We start from the raw sequence: 27,799 nt of genomic DNA, 5'->3' as shown, positions 1-27,799 counted from the left end.
AAGTCTGCCCATGGGATATTATGGAAGTCTGAAAGTGTATGGAAAATTACATGTTTGTGAACAGCTGATCATCTTTCTGGAGAGAAAGAAAGAGAGATCATAGTTTTTATCAGATTCTGAAAAATCCTATGACACTGATGGTAACAAACATTGGTTTCAAAAAATTACATATTTAATGAATATTTCTCTTTTTCCTCCTGTTGTGTGGAAGACTATCCATTGATAATATTAATGAGCTCAGACTCTTAAGTGCTTAGGATACATCGGTGAACAAACTAGATTGCTGTCTCTCTAACAACCCCTGTCCCGTCACAAGTTTAAGTTCAAACAAGAAAGTAAGATCATTAGAAACCATCAAAATAGATGGGCCAAGAGCTTGCTAATAGTGGTGGAGAATGAACACTGCCACTAGATGGATACTTACTGTCAAATTTATGGGTTTTAAAAAATTTGTATATATTGATTTTGGAAAAACTTTTAATTGGTGTTTCTTGCCCTTGGAGACAGTTGGCGAATCCCATGGCAGTTCTTTGTCATTCTACTTGCTGAGTTTGTACTGACGTCCAAGTGGTCTCCAGCTTGCACATCACTCTGTCAAGCACCCGGCTGCTGCATGCAACATGAGAGCTCATGACATCCATCCACACTGACAAGAGAGGAAACGAGAGGCATGGACCTTGACAAGTTCTGTCGCATCCAAAAATGAAATTGATTCAGGCCACTAAAAAACTCCAAGCTCTTTCATTAATAGGCCCTGGGAAGCCACAATAAATCAGCCTATTAGGGTGCAACAAGGGTGCATATTGGTGTCTGAGTTAATGTGGATAAAGATTTCAGGACACACTGCATATATCAAAAATTTTACACACGCTGTTTGCAGAGTTTTAATGAATACAAAAAGCTCGATTGCTGAAAGCCAACACAACCCAGGCCTTACTTCATTTAGCTGTCAATAAAATTGTCTCATTTTATTTTCTAATGGTTTATCAATACTGGTAATTTGCCACTGGTTATAAAAGGGAGGATGGGGGAAGGGAAGGAAAGGAATTTAAATAAGCCCAGCTAACTAGAAAAGAGCTTGGTGGGCTATTTTTTTGCGTAAGTTAATGACCAGATGATGTGAGCAAGTGAAACCTCCATTTCTTCTTAGACTACAAATATCAACTTTACTTGGGAGAAATACATTAGGTCAGCAGTGCACTTTGCTCTGTAAATCTGTTACTGCTTTTTGATAAAGAGTGTTAAGGCATTGTAATCTAGCCTTTCTTAAAGAAGTTCAGATTAAGGGAAAAATGGCTTCGCTTTATTTATTTTTTTCTCCAAGTGGAATATAGCTGCAATGTGAAGTTTTCCAGCAGAAGCCAAATGCAAGGTCTCACCTGCCATAGTTGCTTTCTATAAAATACAGAATAAACCTAAAGCCCTTTTCTGAAGCAAGGGAGAAAACACCATCCTTGTACCCGAAATGAACAAGTCTTGCCTGTTTTTCCAGTGTAGTAAGGGAATGGCTTTTAATCATTGTTCTTCCTATATAATTACATAGTGTGTAAAGAGAAGGGCACTGTTTATATTTCCCTGGATGCTATTTATGTGATTTTTTGAAAAACAGGTTCATGATGATGACGTAACCATGAGAACTCATTCATTGATTCATTCATTCAATAAACATTTGTGGCAGGCTAATGGATTAAGTTAATATAGAAATTAACCTGTGCCTTACTTTATTATTTTTATTATTATTTTCTTGCTCTAGCAGACTTGTTAGAAAGTGGATGAAGAAGTATTTGTATCCTTCACCCACAGAGGAAAGGCAACCAGATTCCTGTGTTCTCAAGTTTAGACTTCTTTGCCAGGATAGTCTTTTCTTCTCCTGTCCATTCCCCTCCTCCCCTCTCTCCTCCTCCTTCTTTCTTTTCTATTTCCTTTTTCCTCTGAGGCTAGCAAGGATACAGAAATTTGATGAGTTCTTTACTTAATCCCTTTGGAGATATTTCTTGGCACTTAAAGGAATGCGTCTGAAATACTCTACCTTTGGCATAGGCCTATCCTCTGCTCATGTCTTTCCCTTCCAGAGGTGATAGTACCCCAGAAGGAGGGTGGCCACCTTGGTAATTTAGGTGGTTACCCTCATATGCTGCCTACTTGAAAGCAAGGGGAAAGAGATCCCTGAGGGCCAGACAAAGGGGAGTAGAGAGGATGACAGCCCCCTCACCCTCCTAGAGAAGCAGAAAAAGCAGTGTCAATTGACAATTGAGGAATCAGAGCAGAACAAGGTTTGTTTTAGAACTGTTAAGAATTGTCACACTCCTTAGAACCTGTGTTGTGCAGCAGTTTCTATTTATGACCCACTTATTGAGCATCTTTTTTGAGCTAGGCCTTATGCTAGGCAGATGGAAAGATCCACTACCTTCCCTCAAGGGAATCTGAGTCTAGTGGGGAAGGCAGACAAATGAGCAGAGAACTGAAGCACCACAGGAAGGATTCTCTTCTTGTGGTGTGAGCCAAAGGCAATGCAGAGGAGGGGCGGCTGAGTCTGCTTGCTCCTTGAAGAAGGGTGATAGGGAGGAGAGGGAGGGCAATTCAGAATATGGATCAGCATTTGCAAAGTTATAGCCTGTGGAAGGTGGCCCTGTGTCAGGGACCAGCAAGAAGTTCCGTGTATGTGAGGGGGCTGCTATATCGTACCTGGTGTGAAGTGATAAGAGCAGAGGCCCCTCCACAGTCTTGGGTAATGAGTGACATCAATTTAAAGAGCATTTCAGAGGAGTTTTTGCCCAAGGAAACAGGAATGCTTGAAATCATTCAGCTTACATATGAAAGACATTTGATAGAGGATTTCCCCAAATTTGACAAAAGTACTAAAAATGAAAATGACATTGCTAATAGTAAGTTGTGAGGGTGAAATAAATTTTCTAAATAATAATTAACCATAAATTGAAATTAACAAGTAAATTTCGATCAACTATGTTATAGGGAAAACCCTAATATCTTCCCAGTCTCTATATAAAAGTCTACTACAGAATTTTGTCGTAAGAAGAGACGGTCAAAGATTACACAGCCAAAAACATTGAATACAAATGTTTATAGAGATTTCCCAAACAGATAATGAAAACAAATCTTGCATTGCTTTTTCCTGTTTGTATATGTGTGTGTGTGGTATCTCTGGTATTAATTGTCTTTAAAAATTGGTATTTTTGTGCTTTTGCTCTTCATTTAAAATATTCATGCTGCCCTACTTTGTGTTATAGTTTTGTATTATCATTATTATAAACAAGTTCCCCCACCCCTGCAAACTATGTAAATTTTAGGTCCCCCCTACCCAAACTGACCTTTAGGTTAGAACAGAGATGGGAAGAGTAGGCTGGGACCAGTTTGGAATCTGTGCTTCAAGAAATAGTGGAGAACCTTCATGTTCACCTGAGGCTTCACATCTATTCATCTTGTTGAAGAGGAAACTTGGCCCAGAGACATCAAGTGACTTCTGAAGTTCTGAGTCTGTTGGTAGCAAAGCCAATTCTTACTTCTCTAGCATGTCTTCCTTTTCCTCTCTTCTTCTCCCCTTTCTCTCCCCCTTCAGCTCCCCTTCCCTCCTCCTTATCATCATCATCATCATCAAAAGGTAAAGACAAGCTGATTTATTTGTTTTGGCCAGCACAGTGTTTAAAAAATAACTCAATATCAAAACTTTTAGGTGGGGCATGCTTTCTTCTATTCATATAGTTCCTTTCACTCCCATCTCCTTCACTCCGGTGACAGATGTGTTTGTCCTGTGTAGCTTGAAAAGGTATCTGGGCAACGGCAACAGTACCTGGGGAGCAGAGAGGCTTTAAGGCTCAAGCTCAAGACTGTCTTTCTGCACAGCTCTGCTAGGAGATGTGTGTTCCCACATGAATGTGCCATAGTAATATCCATCAGTGACTCTGGTCTTTGTGCTTTGCTAAGTTGCTTCAGTTGTGTCTGACTCTTTGTGATCCTATGGACTATTAGTCTGCCAGGCTCCACTGTCCATGGGGTCCTTCAGGCAAGAATAGTGGAGTGGGCTGCCATCCCCTTCTTCAGGGGATCTTCCTGACTCAGGGATCAAATCCCTGTCTCTTATGTCTACCTGCATTGGCAGGTGGGTTCTGGGTAGGAAAGGAACAAAAGTCACATTTTACCTGCTGATCATCCTCAGATTGTGGTGGAAGACAGCCATGCTGGGTGTGTGTGAATGTACAGTCTTGGGCAGGGGAAACTGAAACAAGAGGAATGAAGACTCTTTGAGGGACAATGCTGCCTGTTGTTAGGATGGCAGGCCCAGTTAAAGAATACCTTGGCGAGGGACCACTGTATTTAGTTTCAGCCCTTGGCCACACCCCACCTGACCTTTTAATTTCCAAAGAAAATGCAATAATTGCAGATGCTCTCAAGATAGCAAATGGTCCAAGAGCTGGTATGTTTTAAGTTATGAAGGCAGCTAAAGATTCAATAACAAAAGAGATGAGTCCAAACCATTAAATTGCTGTAAAATTTCTGGCTGATATACATAGAAAACAGTCTTATTAGTTATTAGCCAATCGACACCAAGGCATAAAACTTTTAAAAAGGGGAATGGATTTGGCCCTGTTCAGTTCTCTTGTGATATCAGACTCCAGACCCTTCTGTAAGGCACCTGAAACTATTTTGTTTAGGGACATATCTAAGATATTATGACCTCTGTATTGTTCTTAAGGAAGTCTGTGTTTACCTAAGACTTCAACTACATGCCATGTTGAATTTTAGTACCTCAAATCCACATAACAACCTTACATTCTTTTTATTCTGTAAGTGAAGAATCCAAGGCCCAGAGAAGTTATTACAATCCTAGGCTACACACTTTCCCAGTAACAGCAGAGTTAAGACGGTAACTTAGTTCTGTCTTGTTCCAAAGCCATCATATACTTCTGCCTGAGTACAACTGCCATAAATGAAAGTCAAAGACAATGAGTACTAGCAACTAGTACTTTTCTGAGCGTCTATGTTGCACCTGGGTAGAGGTCCATGGGACTCAGGTCATCACCCTGCAGGCTAGTTCATTATATTTAGTTCTATGCTCTGTGAAGCTTGCATAGATGGACTGGGGATTACCGTAATGTTCAATGACTACCTGCTCCTGAACATTATGGATATCTCCTTACTCCTATGGACATCTGGACCATCAGGGAATAGGGTCACTGAGCCACCTTGTGAGCATATCTGAGGTCTGTATCCCCCCCTCCCCCAACTTCATTATCTAAAGATTTGGGAGACCTCATCCTCCTTTGCCACCACCATTCTTGTATCCCTACCCAGAAGAGGCTTTGCCCACATACCTTCTCTTTTCTTTGTCAGCCTCTCAGAATAGGAGTTGCCTATAGTGGAAAGGAAATGGCAACCCACTTTAGTGTTCTTGCCTGGAGAATCCCAGGGATGGGGGAGGCTGGTGGACAGCCATCTATGGGGTCACACAGAGTCGGACACGACTGAAGCGACTTAGCATAGTGAACAGACTAGCTGCTGTCTTAGAATTTGATGTATTTTATATGAATGACTAGATCTGATAGACAGAGTGCCTGATGAACTATGGACGGAGGTTTGTGACACTATACAGGAGAGAGGAATCAAGACCATCCCCAAGAAAAAGAAATGCTAAAAGCAAAATGGCTGTCTGAGGAGGCCTTACAAATAGCTGAGAAAAGAAGGGAAGTGAAAAGCAAAGGAGAAAAGAGAAGATATACCCATTTGAATGCAGAGTTCCAAAGAATAGCAAGGAGAGATAAGAAAGCCTTTCTCAGTAACCAATGCAAAGAAATAGAGGAAAACAATAGAATAGGCAAGACTAGGGATCTCTTCAAGAAAATCAGAGATACCAAGGGAACATTTCATACAAACATGGGCTCAATAAAGGACAGAAATGGTAGGGACCTAACAGAAGCAGAAGATATTGAAAGAGGTGGCAAGAATACACAGAAGAACTGTACAAAAAAAGATCTTCACGAGCCAGATAATAATGATGGTATGATCACTCACCTAGAGCCAGACATCCTGGAATGCAAAGTCAAGTGGGCCTTAGGAAGCATTGCTACGAACAAAGCTAGTGGAGGTGATGGAATTCCAATTTAGCTATTTCAAATCCTAAAAGATGATGCTGTGAAAGGGCTGCACTTAATATGCCAGCAAATTTGGAAAACTCAGCAGTGGCTACAGGACTGGAAAAGGTCAGTTTTCATCCCATCCCCAAAGAAAGGCAATGCCAAAGAATGCTCAACTACACAGTTGCACTCATCTCACACACTAGTAAAGTGATGCTTAAAATTCTCCAAACCAGGCTTCAGCAATACGTGAACCATGAACTTTGAGATGTTCAGGATGGTTTTAGAAAAGGCAGAGGAACCAGTGATCAGATTGCCAACATCCGCTGGATCATTGAAAAAGCAAGAGAGTTCCAGAAAAACATCTCCTTCTGCTTTATTGACTATGCCAAAGCCTTTGACTGTGTGGATCACAATAAACTGAGAAAACTTCTGAAAGAGATGGGAATACCAGACCACCTGACCTGCCTCTTGAGAAGCCTGTATGCAGGTCAGGAAGCAACAGTTAGAACTGGACATGGAACAACAGACTGGTTCCAAATAGGAAAAGAAGTTCGTCAAGGCTGTATGTTGTCATCCTGCTTATTTAACTTATATGCAGAGTACATCATGAGAAACGCCAGGCTGGAAGAGGCTTAAGCTGGAATCAAGATTGCCAGGAGAAAAATCAATAACCTCAGATAAGCAGGTGACACCACCCTAATGGCACAAAGTGAAGAGGAACTAAAAAGCCTCTTGATGAAAGTGAAAAAGGAGAGTGAAAAAGTTGGCTTAAAGCTCACATTCAGAAAACTAAGATCGTGGCACCCAGTCCCATCACTTTATGGCAAATAGATGGGGAAACAGTGGCTGACTTTATTTATCTGGGCTCCAAAATCACTGCAGATGGTGACTGCAGCCTTGAAATTAAAAGATGCTTACTCCTTGGAAGGAAAGTTATGACCAACCTAGATAGCATATTAAAAAGCAGAGACATTACTTTGTCAACAAAGGTCTGTCTAGTCAAGGCTATGGTTTCGACAGTGGTCATGTATGGATATGAGAGTTGGACTATAAAGAAAGCTGAGCACAGAAGAATTGATGGTTTTGAACTGTGGTGTTGGAGAAGACTCTTGAGAGTCCCTTGGACTGCAAGGGGATCCAACCAGTTCATCCTAAAGGAGATCAGTCCTGGGTGTTCATTGGAAGGACTTATGTTGAAGCTGAAACTCCAATTCTTTGGCCACCTGTTGCGAAGAGCTGACTTTATTGGAAAAGACCCTGATGCTGGGAAGAATTGAGGGCAGGAGAAGTAGGGGACAACAGAGGATGAGATGGTTGGATGGCATCACTGACTCAATGGACATGGGTTTTGGTGGACTCCGGGAGTTGGTGATGGACAGAGAGGCCTGGCATGTGTGGTTCATGGGGTCACAAAGAGTCGAACACTGAGCGACTGAATTGATTGATTGATTGATGTGAATGACTTCTAAATATAGAAAACAGTTGACAGTCACTAATTCTAAATTCTCTGAGGAAATCAGGCCCTGTCCCTCACAAGCATTCACTACAATCTTCCAAGGAGAGGAGCTCAGATATGAATAAAAAATGGAGTTGAGTCATGGACACATAGTGTTGCCTCCAAAATTGGAGGTGAAATTTTAAGCAAGAGACGTAAAGCTGTTATAAGTAGAGCAGAAGCAAAATTCTGTAAGTCACTTTGGGTTCTATTTGCATCTTACTCCCCCCCCCCCCCCCCCCCCCCCCAGCAATTGAGAAGTGCAGGACAAAGACTATGTAGTGATAAAGAGGGTATACTTCAAATTGGCAGTATCAGTGTGAACTCATGATTTCCAAACCATTTGTGTGTATACATGCATGTGTGACCACATCAATGTGTATATGTATCTATACAGATATGTGTGTATATATATATATATGTATATATATATATATATATACACACACAAGAGTATCAGTTCAGTTCAGTTCAGTTCAATTGCTCAGTCAAGTCTGACTCTTTGCAGTCCCATGGACTGCAGCACACCAGGCCTCCCTGTCCATCACCAACTCCCGGAGTTTACTCAAACTCATGTCCATTAGGTCAGTGATGCCATCCAACCATCTCATCCTCTGTTGCCCCCTTCTCCTCCTGCCTTCAATCTTTCCCAACAGCAGGGTTTTTTTTTTTTACAGTGAATCAGCTCTTCACATCAGGTGGCCAAAGAATTGGAGTTTCAGCTTCAACATAAGTCCTTCCAATGAATATTCAGGACTGATTTCCTTTAGGATGGACTGGTTGGATCTCCTTGCAGTCCAAGGGGCCCTCAATAGTCTTCTCCAACACCACAGTTCAAAACCATCAATTCTTCTGCCCTCAGCTTTCTTTATAGTCCAACTCTCACATCCATACATGGCTACTGGAAAAACCATGACCTTGACTAGACAGACCTTTGTTGGCAAAGTAACGTCTCTGCTTATCCTGTCTAGGTTGGTCCTTCCTTCCAAGGAGTAAGCATCTTTTCATTTCATGGCTGCAGTCACCATCTGGAGTGATTTTGGAGCCCCAAAAGAATAAAGTCTGCCACTGTTTCCACTGTTTCTCTATTTGCCATGAAGTGATGGGACCAGGTTCCATGATCTTAGTTTTCTGAATGTGGAGCTTTAAGCCAACTTTTTCACTCTCCTCTTTCACTTTCATCAAGAGGCTCTTTAGTTCTTCTTCACTTTCTGCCATAAGGGTGGTGTCATCTGCATATCTGAGGTTATTGATATTTCTCCTGGCAATCTTGATTCCAGCTTGTGCTTCTTCCAGCCTGGCGTTTCTCATGATGTACTCTGCATATAAGTTAAATAAGCAGGATGACAACATACAGCCTTGACATACTCCTTTCCCTTTTTGGAACCAGTCTGTTGTTCCATGTCCAGTTCTAACTGTTGCTTCCTGACCTGCATACAGGCTTCTCAAGAGGCAGGTCAGGTGGTCTGGTATTCCCATCTCTTTTAGAATTCTCCACAGTTTATTGTGATCTACATAAAGGCTTTGGCATAGTCAATAAAGCAGGAGATGTTTTTCTGGAACTCTCTTGCTTTTTCGATGATCCAGAAGATGTTGGCAATTTGATCTCTGGTTCTTCTGCCTTTCTAAATCCAGCTTGAACAGCTCAAAATTTACGGTTCACGTATTATTGAAGCCTGGCTGTTAGTGTGTGAGATGAGTACAATTGTACAGTAGTTTGAACATTCTTTGACATTGCCTTTTTTAGGGACTGGAATGAGAACTGACTTTTCCAGTCCTGTGGCCACTGCTGAGTTTTCCAAATTTGCTGGCATATTGAGTGCAGCACTTTCACAGCATAATCTTTTAGGATTTGAAATAGCTCAACTGGAATTCCATCACCTCCACTAGCTTTGTTTGTAATGATGCTTTCTAAGGCCCACTTGACTTCACATTACAAGAGTATATCTGTGTATATATATCAATACATGCATGTATTTTCTAGCTTAATCTGCCCAAAGGAACTAGAAGCAAAAAAAAGAAAGAAAGAAAGAAAGAAAACCCTCAGTATCAGTGAGCATACCCAGTGCTCAGATCTTGGTTCCTAATATCATTTTCCACTAAAATACCAAGGAGTCCTCAGAGAAATCTGTGACCAAAGCAGGTAATATTCTAGAGGTTCCTGGAGTATCTTGTTATGTCAGAAAATAAGGAAATGTTTTAAAAATTGATGAGGATATATCATAGTGATTAAAGAAAGCTTGAAATATTAACAGCTCCCACTGACCAAAGTTGGAACAATTTGAAAATATAAAAGGAGCATATGAATATAAACCACTAAAGGAAATAGAAATTCATGTAACTGTATTGATAATAAATAAGTAATTAGTAGATGAAAAAGGAGGACTCAGTGCAGAATGTCAAGATCTGATCAGTAAATGTGCGTGTGTTATAAGCCTTAGAAAATCATCATTTTATAATCATCTTCAAGAATGGTTCAGGCAAAAATCATCAATGGCTACTCAATTCAGGGGGTTGTTCGTATGAGGAGCAGGATATTTTCATGTTCTTAAACTGACTTCTCACCAGTTGCTTATTAGTTTCAAAGGGAATAGTTGTAACTATATGTTGTAGAAAACTGACAATGTCTTGGTTAGGTAAAGAAAGTTAAATCCTCAGTGAAGAGCAAATAAACATTGTGAGCTTCCAGAATATGATACTAGGAGATCACAGTATCATTTATGGATATTCTAGCTGGAAATGCATTACCTAAATGTAATTATGAGAAAACATCTGACAAACCTCAAATCAGGTATTTTGTACTAGAAAAAAAAGAAGAAAGGCATGATATTCTTCAAAACACCAGTGTCATAAAAGAAAAAGAAAGGCTGTAGAAATGTTCTAGATTAAAGGAAACTAAAGAAACATGACAACTAAATGCAAGACCCACTACTAGACTAATTCCTATTCTAGAGAAAAAAAAATGCTATTGGAGACATTTTTGGGTCAATTGAGAAAATTGCATTATAGATATAGATTAGATTAAAATTTTCTATTAATGTTAAATTTACTGAATTAGATAACAGTGATGTTGTTATATAAGAGAATATCTCTCTAAAGAAAGATGCTTTCAATTATCTAAGGGCAAATGAGCATGATGTACCCAGCTTTCTTCCAGCTGGTTCAGGAAAAATATGATATATAATGCTCATTGGGCATAAAATATACAAAATTTATGTATCAATAGAGGTGAAAAAGACGTGTACAGAAAAAGAAAATAGGATAATGTTAACAATAGGCCAGACTGAGTAAAGAATAGCAAGTGTTTTTGTATGATTTCTATCCTTGATAATTTTTGTAACTGTAAAATTATTTACAAATCAAGAATTGGGAGAGAGAGTAAGAAAGAGGGAGCAAGAGCTAGCCAGCATTGATTATTATCGTTCAGAATCTGGCTGTTTTCCTGTCTATGTGAAGTTAAGCAAGTTTTGTAATCTCTCTGCGCCTGTTTCCTCAACTGCGAAGTTAAAGCAATAGAGCCTTCCCTTGATTTTTTGTGGGAAATAAACAGGGTAATGAAAGTGTTTACTGTTATTAATTTGGATGTCTTTTCACTAAAGAGTTGTCTTAGCCTTGGGAGATAAATTAGGATGGATGTGACGCTTGGGGTGAGAGGCTCAAAGCAAGATATGGAGGGAGGTCTGTAGGCTGGGACTTGAACTGAAGATGCTTGAGAAGCCTCTGAGAAGAGGCTCATTCAGATCACCTGCATCCCAAAATCAGAATTTTAGAGCTAGATCCAGAGGTACAAGTAAAGAGTGTACATAAATACTCACTTTGAATGCAGCAGAAGTGGTGGCAATTGTGGTAATTGTTGAGATTCAGAACCTTTGTGGTCTTCTAGAAAATAAAGTCCGAAAGAACCAGAGTCTTTGGAGGGTGAATATTTCCCTATAACAAAAGCAGCAGTGAAAGTAAATTTGGTGCTTAGAAATAGGACAATTATAAATAAACCTAGTACAAGTTCTCCCAAAACAGAGGTTGCTTTGTAAAGAATTCTGTCAGTTAATGAGATGCCTAAATGACAGTATCAGGCAAGAGGAGAAAAATGTTGGCAGAGTGCTTAAGAGGTTGAAGGCCGATTCTGTTGTGCCCACGTTGGTTTCCTAATTTGGGTAGTTTCTCTCACAGGCTCCTTATTTGACAACTTTGGCAGTGTTATGATTAGAAACATAATGCATTCCACATGTGCCTGGAAGCCTGAGAGGCCAAATTTCAGGGGTTTTAGTGATGACTGCCAAGGTGGTCCCCTGGAAAGCCACCTTGCTGTGACCCTGGATCAAGTCACAGCTTCCCTGGCTGGTTGTGAATAGTGACTCTTAGAGGGGGCAGGGCAGGGGCTTGACAACCTTTGTTTAGTCTTGTCTCTGTGCTTGCCCTCCTGCAGGCCTGAGAGAGGGCAGGGACACCAGGAAGGCATTGATTTGTGCCTGAGGGGGTGGGAGTAGAGAGGGCTTCATGGAACCCTTCTCCTTCTGTTTACTGCCTCACTTCCCCCCTGACATTTTCAGCTGGTGCATTATTACACAGTAGAACACTTCTCTCTCCCCTGGGCAGAGCAGTGTGGTGAGCAAGAGGCCCAAGCATAAACTGAAATTGCTTGGCTCAGCTGCTTATTGGCTTGGGACTTGGGAAGAACTGGTTAGCCTCTCAGCACCTCAGTTTTCTCAGCTGCAAATGGGGTAATTCCTCCAAGGTAGTTGTAAGGATGAGAGGAGGTGACGAGCATGAATTGTCTAGAGCCCAGCCTAGGTGCCTAGTGGATGGTTGTCAGCATCATTCTTCTAGCACTTGAGAAGAGGCACAGACTGCCCTTTCTAACTCAGTGCTTCGGGGTCAGCTTCCAGGTCCTAGCATAATCTGTGATTATAAATTCACTCTCAGAGACCCATCAGTTGACGGCTTCTACTAACTCCTCTTCTTTACGGCTTTAGTAGTCCTAACCCCCTGAAATAGCAAACCAAGCTGAACCCATTCATTCCAATGTAATTAATATTTGGCATGCAGTACATCTCTGCTTAAAATGTTATCTATTCAAATCATACTCACACCTGATTTACATTTCTTTCTAACGTTTGAAGAAGACTCATTTCTTTTTCTAGGAGTTAGATTCGACCACTCCTCAGTAAATAAGAAACTTATAAATGTTTTCAGAATCCAATAAGTCTCATGTTATAATATATATAGATAAATATATATGTATATGTATTTTTAAAATATATTAAGATATCTATAATATTAAATTTGTTTTTCAATAAAACCAGACCTTGTGGTAGTTGTTTTCATATTTTCAGTTGAGTCTAAAGCCTTAATGGTTTGAATGAATTATTCCTCATCTTCTTCTTATCCTGTACAACTTTATGAAGCTCTGTGAGTTCATGACTGGTTTGAAATGTGTATAAAATTCTCTTATCAACTGCCAGTCAGAAGTATTACAACAAAAGAACTTGTTTTAGGGTTAAAAGAGCTTGATTTGTGTCTTGGCTTTACCACTTACTAGTTCCACAACCTCAGGCAAGTAAATTCACTTCTCTGAGCCTCAATTTTATCTAGAAAATGGAGATTAAAAATATCCTTGACCAGGATAGTGCTGAGGATTAGAAGTAGTACTGTCAAAGAAATGTTGGTAAAGTGCATGTCAATGGTAGTTTAATTTATTGTATTTATTGATTTTTTTCACTGTGCAACTGAGGATTTTCTGAAGAGACAGAAAATATGATTTATCTTCAACATATGGCAATTTTTAAGTTAGACCCTATGCATTTTCTCATATAGTCCAACCTTCTCAGCTGATGACTGGGGCTTAAACCTTTATGCAATAACACAACAGCATCTGCCTCTTTTGAAAGACAATGAGCCAATAAGAGAACCCTCTGCACTCCAGGCAGGAAATGTGTTCGGGACATCTAAGGTAGCATGTGTATTGTTAGTATTATTCACCTGGATCATTTTTTGTGCTGATACAGTAACATCATCACCACCCGAAGTGGAAAAAAAATAAATTATTTATGGCTTTGCATACTCATGCTGGGTCCGGAAAGCTTTTGTGAATAGTGAGGACTTGAGCTGAACTCTCCAAAGGAATAATGAAGGGGGTCAGAGTACAGTGGAAAGGAGACCTGTGGGGATCAGCTTCCAACTGCATTATGGCAAAATGAATAATTCAAGAATATTGTTTTGGATCAGGTATCCCTTTCAGCATCTTTAAAAACCTTTCTTTCTATAGAGGGATTGCATATCTATTCAACATCATGTCAAGGATTCTTTCTTGACTATAGCGCTACATGATAGCAAAGTGAAGTAGGTGAATGTTTCAGAGAGATGAAAATGTGTTCATTACAGCCAAATATTTACTTCAGTTATGATCTCTAAACACTTGAAAGGTATGTTTTGAATTCAGAAATGTCTAGTATTTTATTCACTTGATTTTCCATCTTGGTTATAAGCATTAGGTTAAGGGTAGGAAAATGAGATCCATGCACCAGATCATCAGTAAATGTTTTAGTCAGTTACACTTTTTCTAATTTCAAGCATTTTATTTTTGTAGCCAATGATGCCCTTTATAACACTGTTTAGAGAACTTCTCTAAACTTATAGTTTAGATAAGATCCCTTTCCAAGAGGATCAAACCAGTCAATCCTAAAGGAAATCAACCCTGAATATTCACTGGAAGAACTGATGCTGAAGCTGAAGCTCCAGTACTTTGGCCACCTGATGTGAAGAGCCAACTCATTGGAAAAGACCCCAATACTGGGAAAGATTGAGGGCAGGAGGAGAAGGGGGCGACAGAGGATGAGATGGTTGGATGGCATCACTGACTCAATGGATATGAGTTTGAGCAAGCTCCAGGAGACAGTGAAGGACAGGGAAGCCTGGTGTGCTGCAGTCCATGGGGTCGCAAAGAGTCACACACAACTCAGTGACTGAACAGCAACAATAGAAAGACACATTTAATAGACTGATAAAATATGTATGTATAAGAGAATGAAGAAATTTTATCAGCCAACTTTTCTTTTGGGAGGGAACTGTTTGGAAGACACTGCTGACCTGTCAGATTAGAAGAAAAATCCCCAAAGCATACATAAATCACTGGGATGATCCCTAAACTGCCATGCACAGGGCAAGGAAAGAGATCCGTGTTGCTCCTGAAGGGACAAGAGGAATGTGAAGGGGAAAACAGGGCAAGAGTAGATGAGACAGGTGAGTGAATGTCTTAAGTAATGTGTGTTGTCTGATTTGCGCTTTCCCTCTGACTCCATCATCTTATAGCCATCTCCAGTAATACATTTTTCCAAATGCTTAATAGTGTGGCTTTCTGGTGGCAGCCAGTGATGGAAATGAGCATGGGTGACAGAGGGTGAAAAGAAGAGTGCTGAGCCAGAGATGCTTGGAGACATCAGACGATAACTGGGTTACAGAGACACCAAAACAGAAAATGGAGCCCAAGAAAAGGCAGAAAATAAATTCCCTAATACTTCACAGTTGTTTAGAGATGTCTGTGATTTACTTCTAACCCTGGTTTGGAGTTCCTGAGAGCCATTGTATAGAAAGGGAAGTATGGTCAGTTCCATAGCTCTTGTTTTCAGAAAATAAAAGATCTTATGATCCTCAAGAATTTTTTCCAGTTTTATTTCTGGAAGGAGTTTCTTAGGCAAGTCTTTCCACAAAAGACCTCAAGTGACATAAGAAAAAAATTACCTTCAAAAATAGTTTTATAGTCAATGTAGAAACAGATTTTATGTGGCTGCTCCTAGATCTGCCCTTGATTCCAGTATGGGACATGAAAGCGAATGCACAAACCTGAGAGAACTCTTTGAAGGACTAACTTAATCTGGTCTGAGTCTGAAGCTGTCTGTAGTGGGAGTTTGTGGCTGGTTTGCTAGCCTCATTCCATTCCAGTTGACTCGTCTAAGCCAATCAAGGTCGTTCCTTTCCCCTTGCCCATGACTCCTCCACAGTCACACTCTGACTTAATGCTGGGCGCTGAGAAGCAAGAGGAGATTTAGAGGACTTCTGGGAAAGGCTTTCTCCATCTTAAGTAGGAAATGCAGAGAGACAGCATCTCTCCTTTTGTGGGATGTGGTTGATTGTGATGTGATCTAGTCCTGTGCAAGCTAATGTATGTCCTTACTGTTTGTATGCTTGAATTGGGGATTGTTTTCCTCACAGTCAAGAACATGTTGACTGATATGTATCTTTCAATAATCTACCATAACCCAATGATAAAACAGTGGAAGCCATTATACAGGAACAAAGGAAAGCAAGTGGGTGAGGTCATGACCCATCCTGCGGCTTACTTCTGCAGTCAGCCTTACCTTTTACCATTCTCCACCCACTACTATACTTCTGTACTTCAGGGCTATTAAACTTGTTTTCTTTTGTCATGATTCTTTTACAAACTATCCTCTTCCCAGAACAGTTCTCCACCTGCTTGAGTGAGTGTACACTCACACACCTCCAGCCTGGCTACTTCTGCTCAGCTTTCATTCTTCCAAGTTCATTCTGCTACCACTGCTGCCGGTTGGGATAGTGAGAAACTCCTTTGACATGCATCCCAACCCCTGCTTGTTTAGGATACCCGAGGTAGGAAGTCTCTAAGTTAGCCCCAGGGAATTCTCAATCCCTTTTATTTATGCCCTTGTGCAATCTTTTTCTTTTAATGTGAGCTGGACCTGTGACTCACTTGTAATGAATGAGATATAGAAAAAGGATATGCATTCCTAACCTATGCTGTCACTTCCAGGATAAAGTTACAGAAAAGAAGGTGACTTTTTGTCTCCAGCACCCTTTCTTATTCTCTGACTCTCTCTTGTGCCATTGATTGCCAGAGGTTCCGAAGCATTTATAGAGAGGCCTACATGGTGAGGAACTGAAGCCTGCCAGTAACCATGTCAGTGACCTTGGAAATAAATCTTTTGAGGCCTGTAAAAAAATCATGTGGGGCTTCCCTGGTGGCTCAGGGGTGAAGAATCCACCTGCAGTGCAGGAGACGTAGGTTCAATCCCTGGGTCAGGAAGATCCCCTGGAGAAGGGAATGGCTACCCACTCCAGTATTCTTGCCTGAAAAATCCCATGGACAGAGGAGCCTGGTGGGCTGTAGTCTGTGGGCTTGCAAAAGAGTCGGACATGATTTAGTGACTAAACAGCAACGACCATTATACAGAGTGAAGTAAGCCAGAAAGAAAAACACCAATACAATATACTAACGCATATGTATGGAATTTAGAAAGATGGTAGTGATAACCCTACATGTGAGACAGCAAAAGAAACACAGATGTATAGAACAGTCTTTTGGACTCTGTGGGAGAAGGCAAGGGTGGGATGATTTGAGAGAATAGCATTGAGACATGTATATTATCATACGTGAAACAGATCGCCAGTCCAGGTTTGATGCATGAGACAGGGTGCTCAGGGCTGGTACACTGGGATGACCCAGAGGGATGGGATGGGGAGGGAGGTGGGAGGGGGATTCAGGATGGGGAACACATGTACACCCATGGCTGATTTATGTCAGTGTATGACAAAACCACTACAATATTGTAAAGTAATTGGTCTCCAATTAAAATAAATAAATTAAAAATAAATAAATAAAAGCACAAAAATCATATTAGTGAGCTGAGAAACAGATGACACCTATCCTTAGTTGGGGCTTCAGATGAGACTATAGCATTTGCTTGGTTACACTCTTGAGTCAGAGTTACCTAGCTCAGCCATGCCTGAATTCTTGATCCAAATAACTTGTGAGATAGTAAAGTGTGTTGTCTTGAGATGCTAAATTTTAGGATAATTTGCTATACAGCACAGGTAGTAAATATCTTTTCCTGATTTCCCATAGAAATCTACTATTCCTCCTTCATCATAGCACTTACCACTCTGTGTTGCAATTATACGGTTATTTGTTTGGCCACTTCACTAGGTTGTAAGTTCTGTGAGGATGGGGGCATTGTCTGTCTTGTGTGCTATTATATCTTTAGCAAGTAACCCTGAGCTTGGAATTATGCTGACACTCACTGAGTAATGATAGAAGGTTGGACTCTAAAATATGTGGCAGACATGGATGTGGAAGTGGAAAATTGGGTCAAGGAGATGTGTATGATAGAGAAAGGCAGTGAAATTTATACCAAATTATAAAATAATTATTTATCCAACAAATTTGTAAACAGACTAACAACTAAGATGGTGCCAACAGATAAAATGGCATTTTAAATACTATACCCTGACAATTGGCCTCAAGATGCCTACTGGGGTAAGTGAGGAGAGAAGGCATGAACAGATATCAAAACACTGACCTGTCAGTGTCAACCCTGCCTTCCTACTGACTACCACCTGACCTCTCTGGGCCTCAGTTACTCATTGGTAAGTGAAAGGCTATTTCATATTCTTAAATATCCCTCTTAGCCCTAATATTCAACTTTATATAGAATATTATTCTATAGACACTGACCTCAAATTATTTCAGAGCACTGGTCCTCAGTCCATCTTGTGGGTCTGAGAGATATAATACACATTACTCTGAGACAGTTATTTTGCAGCCTGTTGGGGGAAAGAATCACATCACATTGTGGGCCTGTCAGAATTTCTGGGTAAACATGTAGTGTGGAAAGTTTTCCTGGATAATTTTAACCTGCTCAATACTCACTTGTGAAAATTTTTGAGGTAATGCATATAGACAGATCGACAGTTATGATCTACATACTGGACATTCTGCTCTGATACAGTGAATGTGGTAGAGCTTAACTAAATGTCCAGAGAAAGCTTCAAGGAAACAGCTGAAAAATAAGCAGAAAAATGTAACAAGAAATCCTTGCTGGTAGAGTTGCTGTTAGAATACGGATGTTGGAAACACCATCACAAAAAGTTTCCTGTTTTTCTGGGAGCTGAAATACTTTCCACATATGAGCTGGTAATATATCATGGTTGACAATAATTTAGAAGGTGGTACTTCAAGGCATTTACCCATGACAACCTGGAGCCTTCTGTATCTATAGGAGATTATTGTCAATATCCTTAACTAGAAAAGCACCTGCTGCTCTAATTAGTTTACAGCATATTCTTTTGAGATAAAGTAATAATAATACCCAGCATTATTTAATCCTTTCATTTTTCAGAAGGCTTTCCATCATTGTGTTATGCTCGCAGCGTACCTGTTAAGTAAGCAGTACAGGTGTCCTGAAGGTAATGTTTTCCCTGCAGGTTACTCACTTCCTCATTCAATGTACACATTAATCCAGAGCCCCCTGTGTATCATGGCCTCCCTGGGGATGTGATTCCGAATGAGACATGGCTCATATTTGGGGGCTCAGAATCTAGAAGAGGTAGACATGTAAGAAGGTAATTACAGTGTTGTCAGGTACTAGCTTTCTTTCACATTAGTGACCTGTGCCTCCACTCCACACCTGACTCACACCTAGAACCACACAGGAGTAGCAGACTGGACAGAAACATTCCAAGAGTGGAACAAACATCCTTTTATTCATACACCATTCCATGAGGGAAAATAATTGCTTTTCTGTACTCTTGTGCTTTGGTTCTTGTCCAAAGTCACAAGCTCCCTAAACTTAAGACACAACGCTCACTGTTTAGCAATGCCACTTCTCATAGGTACTGATGTTCCTTTCACCAGTTAGACAGTCCCTCTCATAGAAGTAGTGCTTCAGTTTAGAAGCTCAATAAACAAGATGGGGGAAGTTTTACTTATCAGAAGAAGTCTTTCATATTCTGGGACCCTGGTATACTGGCTCTTTAGTGTCAAATATACACATCTCTTCCCAACTCAGTTTCCAGGGAGAAGAGATTGGTAGCTTAAAACTGTCAATGGTGGGAATATTTTCAAAATGGAATCTGGCAAACCCTCCACATTGTAACTTTTTCTCCCAGAGAGGCAGTTGTTAAACATTTACCAGCACACCACTGACTGGAGTGCATTGTCCTTCACCTGGCTTGATTTAAGTTGATGGATTTACTAAACTATTCTGCATATGATATGCATAACAGCCTCTTAATTTGGATTTGAATGTAATTATGCAGACTGTATTAATTTCTTTCCCCCTCCTCCCACATACGTGGGTTAAAATTCCCTTAATTAGGGATGTAAATTTATGCAAAAGAGCAAACAATTCGGGTTTTATGGTGAGAACCTTGGAACACTAATAACACTGCAATCTTGATTATGCAGCCAACAAACTAATGCTTGTTCAAAACCGCTTTCCTACATTACCCACCTACAGAAAATCCATGGGGCTAAAATGAGCTTTTCTCCAATGATTGACAAATATGTATCTTCTTGTTGGAAAAAAGAAACCAAAAATCAAATAAGAACAGAAAAAATGCAGACGTGTTCATTTCGAAGATTTTGTAAATCATCAATTTAGAGGCTCAGTGGCCAGTTCTTTTTCTTCAGTACAGATTCCCAACCAAGTCACCTCTCCAGAAGGATTTCCCTGTTCCTGACAGTGGTTTGCTTCCCTAGTAACCTCACTGGAAACTTCAGTGTCATCCTGGTGCTCACTACAGTAGTAGGCCCATAGAAGAGGTTCAGTACATAGATGCTGAATAGATCAATTTTTAAAAATTTCTTCTTCTCTATAATCCCATGCAACAAGCCAACAAATCTGCAGGTTTTTCTGCCAAACTGTTCACTTCTCCTTCGCTGCTGATACTGTTCTAACTTTTCCAGCTACTTGTCTCATGCAGGTTTCTCTACTTTCAAGCTTTTATTCAACAGGCTTTAATTGAGCATGTGTTTTGTGACAAGTACTGAGCTTGGGATGAAAATGAATCAGACATTCTACCTTCAAGGTGGGAAAGACACTAATAGATGAAAAACACTGTCTCTGCAGTATGACAAGGGCTATACCAAGGGCAAACATCAAACACTGGAAAAGCAGAGAGGAGGGGGATTGGGATTATTTCAAGTGGTGGGGAATCTTGAGTTTTATAGTATGCCTCGAGTTTTGCCATGAGAGCAAGATGGGAAGAAATAGCCTGGGAAGAGAGGAAATATGGTATTTTAGGTCTTGAGTAAAAGCTGACTCAGGAGGAAGATTTAGATTCGCTGTTAAATTCTGCTTGCTACTCTTTGAGTGACCTTAGGCAAATTACCTCAACTCATTGTGCCTTAGTTGCCTCATGTGCAAAAGGGGATCATCTACCTTATAAAATTGTGAGAACTAATGGTGCTAATGAATGCAAGTTTTTTGTGATAGAGCCTGTGTATATGTGCTTAGTTACGCAGTCGTGTCTGACTCTCTGCGATCCTCAGGGCTGGAGCCTGCCAGACTCCTCTGTCCATGGAATTCTCCAGGCAAGAATACTGGAATGGGTAGGCATTCCCTTCTCCTGGGGATCTTCCTGACCCAGGGATCGAATTCAGGTCTCCTGCATTGTAGGTGGATTCTTTACTGTCTGGGCCACCAGGGAATGCTCAAAAAATGCTAGTTATTATTATTACTCCAGGCAGGGAGGATAGCCTTTGAAAAATTATATGAATGAGAAACAAATATGATCTATTTCAGGAAGGGCAGACTTACATTACAGCTGGGTATAACACTGGGTATTGGTTGCACAGTGGTGAAAGGTAAGGCTGGAATGGCAGGCAGGAGCCAGGATCTGAAGGACTTTGTGTGCCATGATCAATTCTTTGGGCTTTAACCTAGAGGCCGTAGAGATCCACCAAAGGATTTTGAAGGGGAAAATGACTCTCTGCTAAATTAAACATTGTTTTTTTGGCCATTTTCTGGCCCAATACTGTCAAAGAGAAATAGAGCTGGATGCTTGTTAATGATGGCAGGACGCTACTGCAGTAGGGGAAAGAGGCATATAAACTAAACTCAACTCCACTGAAGCAAAAGATGAGAGGCTTTTTTAATGCTGGAGAGTGCTAAAGGACAAGTACTGAAGGACATTGTAGGGGTGGGGGTGGTGTTGGTTGATGTGATTAGGGCATCTGTGTTCACTAACTGGTGCTTAGCAAAGTTAGGCTCCTACTCACTAGAGACTGGGCATAGGAGCCCTCCCTTTCCTGATGATTTCATTTCAAAGGGATGGCTCCTTGAAAAATATATTCCTGGACTGTGGAAGATACATCCCAGAGGGACAGAGAAAGGATTTTTAATCTCAAGTTTTCTAAAGAAGATGCCCAAAGAAGAGGAAGTTGAGAAGTCTATAGTCAGATTTTGGCTGAAACAGTGAATTCTTATGACAGTGTTGATCATTCTCAACTAGGCATTCAAAGGGACTGGAGTCATCCTAGGCTGGTAGAAATCATATTAGAGTTTGTTTAAGTGTCCTAGTGTGTAGGGGTGGACAATATTGTTTGGGCTGAGAGTCTGCAGTTCCCATAAGTCAAAGTTGAGGACCAGTTTAGGAAGCAGCTCAGAGGAACCTGACTAAAATTTGATCAAGGAGAGAATACCCTTCTGTAGCTCTCTTTCCTACCATATGACATCTAATGGCCCCTTGCTTCATTTTCTAGATCCTTCAAAATCTGGTCCCATCTGCCTGGGAAACCTAATCAATTAGTCTCCCACACAATTTGTATTGTGTGCTCAAGTACAACTTGAAGCAGCCCCTCCCATGTCCTGCTCTCATTTCCATCTCTGGGTTTCTACTTCTGTTCTTGTTCCTTTTCTGTTTCTGTTCTACTTGTTCCCTTTCTCCCCACCCCCTGCATCCTTTTCACCCTTCAAAGGCTCATTCAGTGAAGGCCCCGTATTTCCAGAGTCTTATTTGATATCTTTAGGTCCTTTTTTATGAACTTGAAAACTTAGTCTTCTTGCCACACAAATTAGCGTTTAATTATTTTGCATATTGTGTTTGGAACATATGGAATTTTTTTCCAGAATTATTTTTTCCTTTAATTTTTTCCCTTATTTATTTTTTCCCTTAATTATTCAATAAAGGTTCCTTAGAAAAAATAATGGCCTCATTGGGTGAGGAACATGTGGAATTTTGAAAAGATACTGGGCCTAGGGTTCAGAGGGATTTGATTCTCAATTTTTCCATTGACCAGCTGTTTGAATATGTCTCACCTCTGAGCTTTAATTTCTTTACCTGTATAGTAGTGAGGATTCATCCCAATTATGGTTATGATTAAGTTAGATGACATTATATTTGCAAAAGTGCCTAACACTGTGCATGGCCCAAGGTTCATTTATAATAGATATTTATTGAATCTTTTATCACTTTTATGTATATTAATTGTCTCCCTAATTTGATTTTAGATTCTTTTAGAGCCAACAAACATGGCCTATATTCTTTCCCACAGTCTTAGAGTGTTGAGTGCATAGTAGGCACCCAATAAACTCTGGCTGAAGGAACTGATTAATTGCACACTTAGAAGGAAATGGCTGATTGTGTGGTGTATTCTGTGAAGAGTTTAACAGATGCTCAGTAAGGAAATGAGTCCTCCAGACACCTACCAAATAGAGGCTGAAATTACACAGTTCTAGGAAGTACTAGTTTAGATTAATGGCCTTTTGATCTTCAAAGGCTCCCCAACAACCTTTAAAACACTAGGGCATTCTAAGCAGAAGTTAGAAAAAAAGCTAGGAACCAGATACAACTATGAGTAACCCTGAAAAAACTAAAATTCAGGCCCAGAATAAAAATGCAATCAGAACTGGGGTTCCTCATCCCCTCAGTCCCTTTTTGTTGAGCTTCCTCAGAATAATTTGCTTCTAAACATCCTCATGTTATAAATGAATAGAACAGCAGATGCTGAGAGTGATTTATTATTCATCATGAATAGCAAGTGAATGAAATAATTTAACAACCACTAATCTCTAAAAGGGACCCACTCATCTTTAATCATCTCATATGACATGTGATCACTCATTCACATACATCCCCCTGAGCTCATCCCTCTGCAAGGAAGCCTTAGCGGGCAGCGGAATGCTGTGTATGTACTTCTGTGACATGAGTATATCATTAGGTGAATATTACAGCCTGTGGGATCAGGACTATGTTTTTGTGCAGTGTGACAACTTGACACAATCCATACACATGTCACCTTTTGCATCCCATTAGTATCGAGAGAGCCCACAAATGCTAATACGGCATAGTGATAATTATACAGCTCACAGTTCTGAGGCTAGGATTGGAAATGGCAACCGTGTTGATGGATGTAAATTGCGGTGGTTTTGTCACATGAGAGAGGCTAAGGGAATGGTAGCTTGATGATAATCTTTGTTATGAGAATGAGTCTAAAGCATTTAGAATAGGAAGCATTTCCTATCCTAATTATAATTGTGCTGGGGAATATAGTACTAGTTATTTTTGAGGCACAGGAGAGTGTAGAATGTTTGGCACATTTGGCGAATTTCTTTTTTCTAGACTCACCATTTGTATATCTAGAAATTCAAGGGAGGTAAAATCAAGTTTTGCTGTGATTATTAATCCACACATCCTGTGATAAAGGGCAGAGGAGAAAATAAAATTGATTAGGGGGCCAGTTAAATTGGCCAGTTAATCTACTTGGGTTCTGGTACAAAAATTAATAATGGTGGTTAACAGTGCCTACTACTTTTGACTGCCCACCATATGCTAGGCACTCTTCACACATTATCGTATTTAATTCTCACCACAGTTCTGTGGAGTAGGCAATGTTATCCCTACATACACATGAAGAAATGCATTCACTCAGCCTTTGGCTATATATATTACTGTCAACAAAACCGTTTAGGAAAAAGCTTTGAATGTAATCATATAGCTTATCTTGAAAATAATAAGTTTAAAATCATCTCCATTAAAAAAAAATCTTTTAGATATAACTCCAGTGGAATTATTATTCTAGAGAGATTATTGTTTATATTATTACTCTATTATTATTTCTACTATTACATTATTCTTATTTTTAGTGGAATTATTATTTCTAGAATAATCTTTAAAAAATGGAATACTCCTCTGTGCTGAAGTTCAATAGATCAATGTATATAAGTGTGTATCTGAATCACTTGAGAGGAGAGGACTTCTTCATATGTGGATTTCTGATTCATCAGGTCTGTGGTGGGGGCAGGATGAGATTCTGCACTTCTCATCACTTCCGCAGTCATGCTGATACTGCTGGTCCAAGCACTCGGATGGGTGGGACTGTTAAGTGAGAGCGACTGAGAGCAATCCCTTCTATGAAGCAGCCATCATTCTGGTTTTGAAATTAAGGAAGCCATAGCTTTTAAAAAAACATCTTCTTTAAAGAGAGTGGAGTAAATTATTTTTTTCTCTGTAAGTCCTGTTCACCAAGGTGGAATCAGTATTTTTTTAAACTACTCTTCAGAATCATTCACATTTAATCCAGATTCTCATTGGTCTTTCACATTAGACCATTCCTGATGAGCTCCATTGGTCTTTAGTTTGATTTAGAGTTAAGTAAAAGAGTAACCAACACTGTTCCAAATTTCTAAGAAGTATAGGCAGATGAAAGTAATTTGGAAAAAAAAGAATAGGTGATAAAATGAGCAGGACAGGAAAGACCATTCTATTGGCTGTTGCCAAGGCATTTGACTGGCAGTTTGATGGACAGCACTAAGGATTGTAGACGATGTATTACTTAGAATGTTCGGAAGTTATACTTTGTGTGAAAAATGCTAAATATATACGGCTATATGGTTCCCAGGAATGGTTCCATCTTTGACTTGAACATTTATCTTCAATGGAATGAAGGCTGTATATGTGTCAGAATGAGAAGTCATGTCTTTATGGAAGGCATTTCTATTAGCACATACTGCTGGGGGGAACCACAAACCCTTGTATTCCTCCTTCTCATGAAAGACTTTGTATTTCATAAGAATTTTATAAGAATTCCTGGCATTTTATACAAATGTTTTTCATTATGAGGCCAGTGGATAAAGTCTGATCTTATCAAACCTTAGATAATGTCATATGCCCACTGGAAGCCAGTCAGTCGCCTGGAGGCAGCTGATGGTCAACAAAAGAGAAGTTCTGGGATCAAGCTGAGCTGGATTTGCATTATGACTCTGCTTCTCTTTGGCCAGGAAACCTTAGAGAATCATCATCTTTGAGCCCCAGTATCCTCCTCTTCAAAACAAGGACAAAATCCCAATCTCATAAGGTTAGTGTAAGGGTAAATGCTGTGCCCCGGGGAAAAGACCTCATTCCAAGTAAACACTCTGTAAAGGTTGTTTTCTTTTCTCCTTTGCATGCACCAAATATGTGAGCATTTCAGACATAATTGCAAGCCACACTTTTCCTGGTCAACCGTGCCTGCTTTATGAGAGGTTGATATTGATATGCTTTATTAACAATGTTTAAACTATGTGTTCTCACCCTCTGTTATATCAAAGTCAACAAAAGCTAGTTTAGAAAAGGAAAATTGGGGTTCAGTCATACCATTTTTTGAAAATAAAAAGCTTGAGACCCCTTCTCCTGTTTCCTTCTCTTCCCCCCTGTTCTCTCCTCCTCTTCCTCTTCTTCTTTACCTCCTTTCCCTGTCCCTCTTCTCTCTTCATCTTTTCCATTTTTTAATGTCAATCTTTACATTCAAATAAAAATTTAGTGGAATTATTTAATTTATAGCTACAATCTATAATAAAACAAATTATCTTCTGTTCCAAAACCAAAGAAAGCTAAAAACCTTAATTGGCTTTCTAGTGTATTTAGTTATATATATATTTGTTCATTCAAAAATTATTCCCACATCATGCAGTTCCTCACAGCAGGCAAATTCCAGTCTTCTGATACACAATTGCACTTCTCTCAAAGGTTTCTTTCAGATTTAAGAAGACTTAAATATGAAAAGTCAATATGCTGGAATAAATTCTTTATCCTCCTTAAAAAAGTGTGTACCAGAGGATCCAAGATCATTCTTTCCATTTAAAGAACAACTATGAAATCAGTTTTTCCAAGATTAGTGATTCAATAAGGCAAAAGGCCTTAATCTGATTTTGCTTTAGTCTTTTGCCATGCATTTGTCATAGTTTTTCTTTTTAGAAAACCTTAGTGATTCTGAAAACAGTCTCTAATCTGTCTTTTCTCTTTGCCCCAAAACTTTCAATTTGATAATTCAAAGTACTTGTTTAAAATGTGGACCACTTATGGAACTAGGAGAGGATTAGCATTTGGAAAAGAGGTTAAAAGCTTAAGATTTGGTTTTCTGAGGTTACTTTGAAAGGTCGAGTCAGAGCAAGAATCTGACCCCTGTCTGTATTTCTTTGACTTGGCAACCACATTGCCTCTAAGTGAACACTATAGTGTGCTGGATCACCAAATAGGGTAAAGGCGTGACATTTTATAGGTGAAGACTAAGATAAGAGTGATAAAATTACTCTGCCTAGGAGTTCAAAGAATTCATCAAATCCCTTATGTATTTGGGAACCTTTACTCTCTCATGACATATACATATTTTAAAGTTCTAATGGTCTAGGACACTTTCAATTTCTCACCTTCAAGATCCTAAGCCAAATTTTAGACCTTCATTTGCATGACCAGGAAAACGACTTTCCTCTATATGTGTCTTGTCCCTTGCTTACCAGCTCTTAATTTGAATGAACTAGTTTGTATATAAGAATTTTCCCTTATAGGTGGAACACTGTCATATTTTCATATTTTCCTTTCTGATGAGCCTCTACATTTTCTCCTCCCTGTTTCTCAAATTCCTGGCTGCCTCTTTGAGAACAGGGGTCTGCCAGAGGCTGCCCATAGTCCCACCTGCTTCTGTGAATTAAAGTTCTCTTAGACAGTTTTTCTTTCCTATTTCTACTTTATCCCAAACCAGTGTTTACCTATTCCAAGGTTTTCTCCATCCAGTCAGATCAGTGCAAGAGGGGAAATCGCTCTTCTCTAGGCTTCCCTGGTAGCTCAGATGGTAAAGAATTTGCGTGGAATGTGGGAGACCTGGGTTCAGTCCCTCGGTTGGGAAGATCCCCAGGAGAAGGGAACAGCTACCCACTTCAGTATTCTTGCCTGGAGAATTCCAGAGACAGAGAAGCCTGGTGGGCTATAGTCCATGGAGTCGCTAAGAGTCAGACACTACTGAGCAACTTAAAAAAAAAAAAAAAAGAACTATTATGTAGTTTTCTTAGGTCCTTTGTATCTCGCCAAAAAAGTTTCTTTTTTCCTTATTTATTTGCTTTTTTGTTTCTAAATCAAGAACAGATGCTAAGACTTTTTCAAGAATAAATAAATAAAAAGGTAGTTTTCTACCATACATCATGGCCTT

The 27,799-nt window shown here is 39.8% G+C and overlaps 2 long non-coding RNA genes across 2 annotated transcripts in view; one reads left to right on the top strand and one right to left on the bottom strand.

Annotated features, from left to right (window-relative positions):
• The window catches only part of LOC110142972 (uncharacterized), a 484,405-nt gene that overhangs the window by 290,294 nt on the left and 166,312 nt on the right, over nt 1–27,799 (top strand). The gene's annotated exons all lie outside the window — the stretch shown is intronic.
• On the bottom strand, nt 434–11,729 carry LOC110136433 (uncharacterized). The gene is made up of 3 exons (XR_002313654.2): nt 11,403–11,729; nt 3,330–3,495; nt 434–646 (listed from the first exon to the last, which is right to left on the bottom strand). It is a non-coding gene; the product is annotated as an uncharacterized lncRNA (long non-coding RNA).

Source organism: Odocoileus virginianus, chromosome 4 (assembly GCF_023699985.2).
Source record: "Odocoileus virginianus isolate 20LAN1187 ecotype Illinois chromosome 4, Ovbor_1.2, whole genome shotgun sequence".
Classification (NCBI taxonomy): domain Eukaryota; kingdom Metazoa; phylum Chordata; class Mammalia; order Artiodactyla; family Cervidae; genus Odocoileus; species Odocoileus virginianus.
This window is presented reverse-complemented; position numbering and strand designations above follow the sequence as displayed.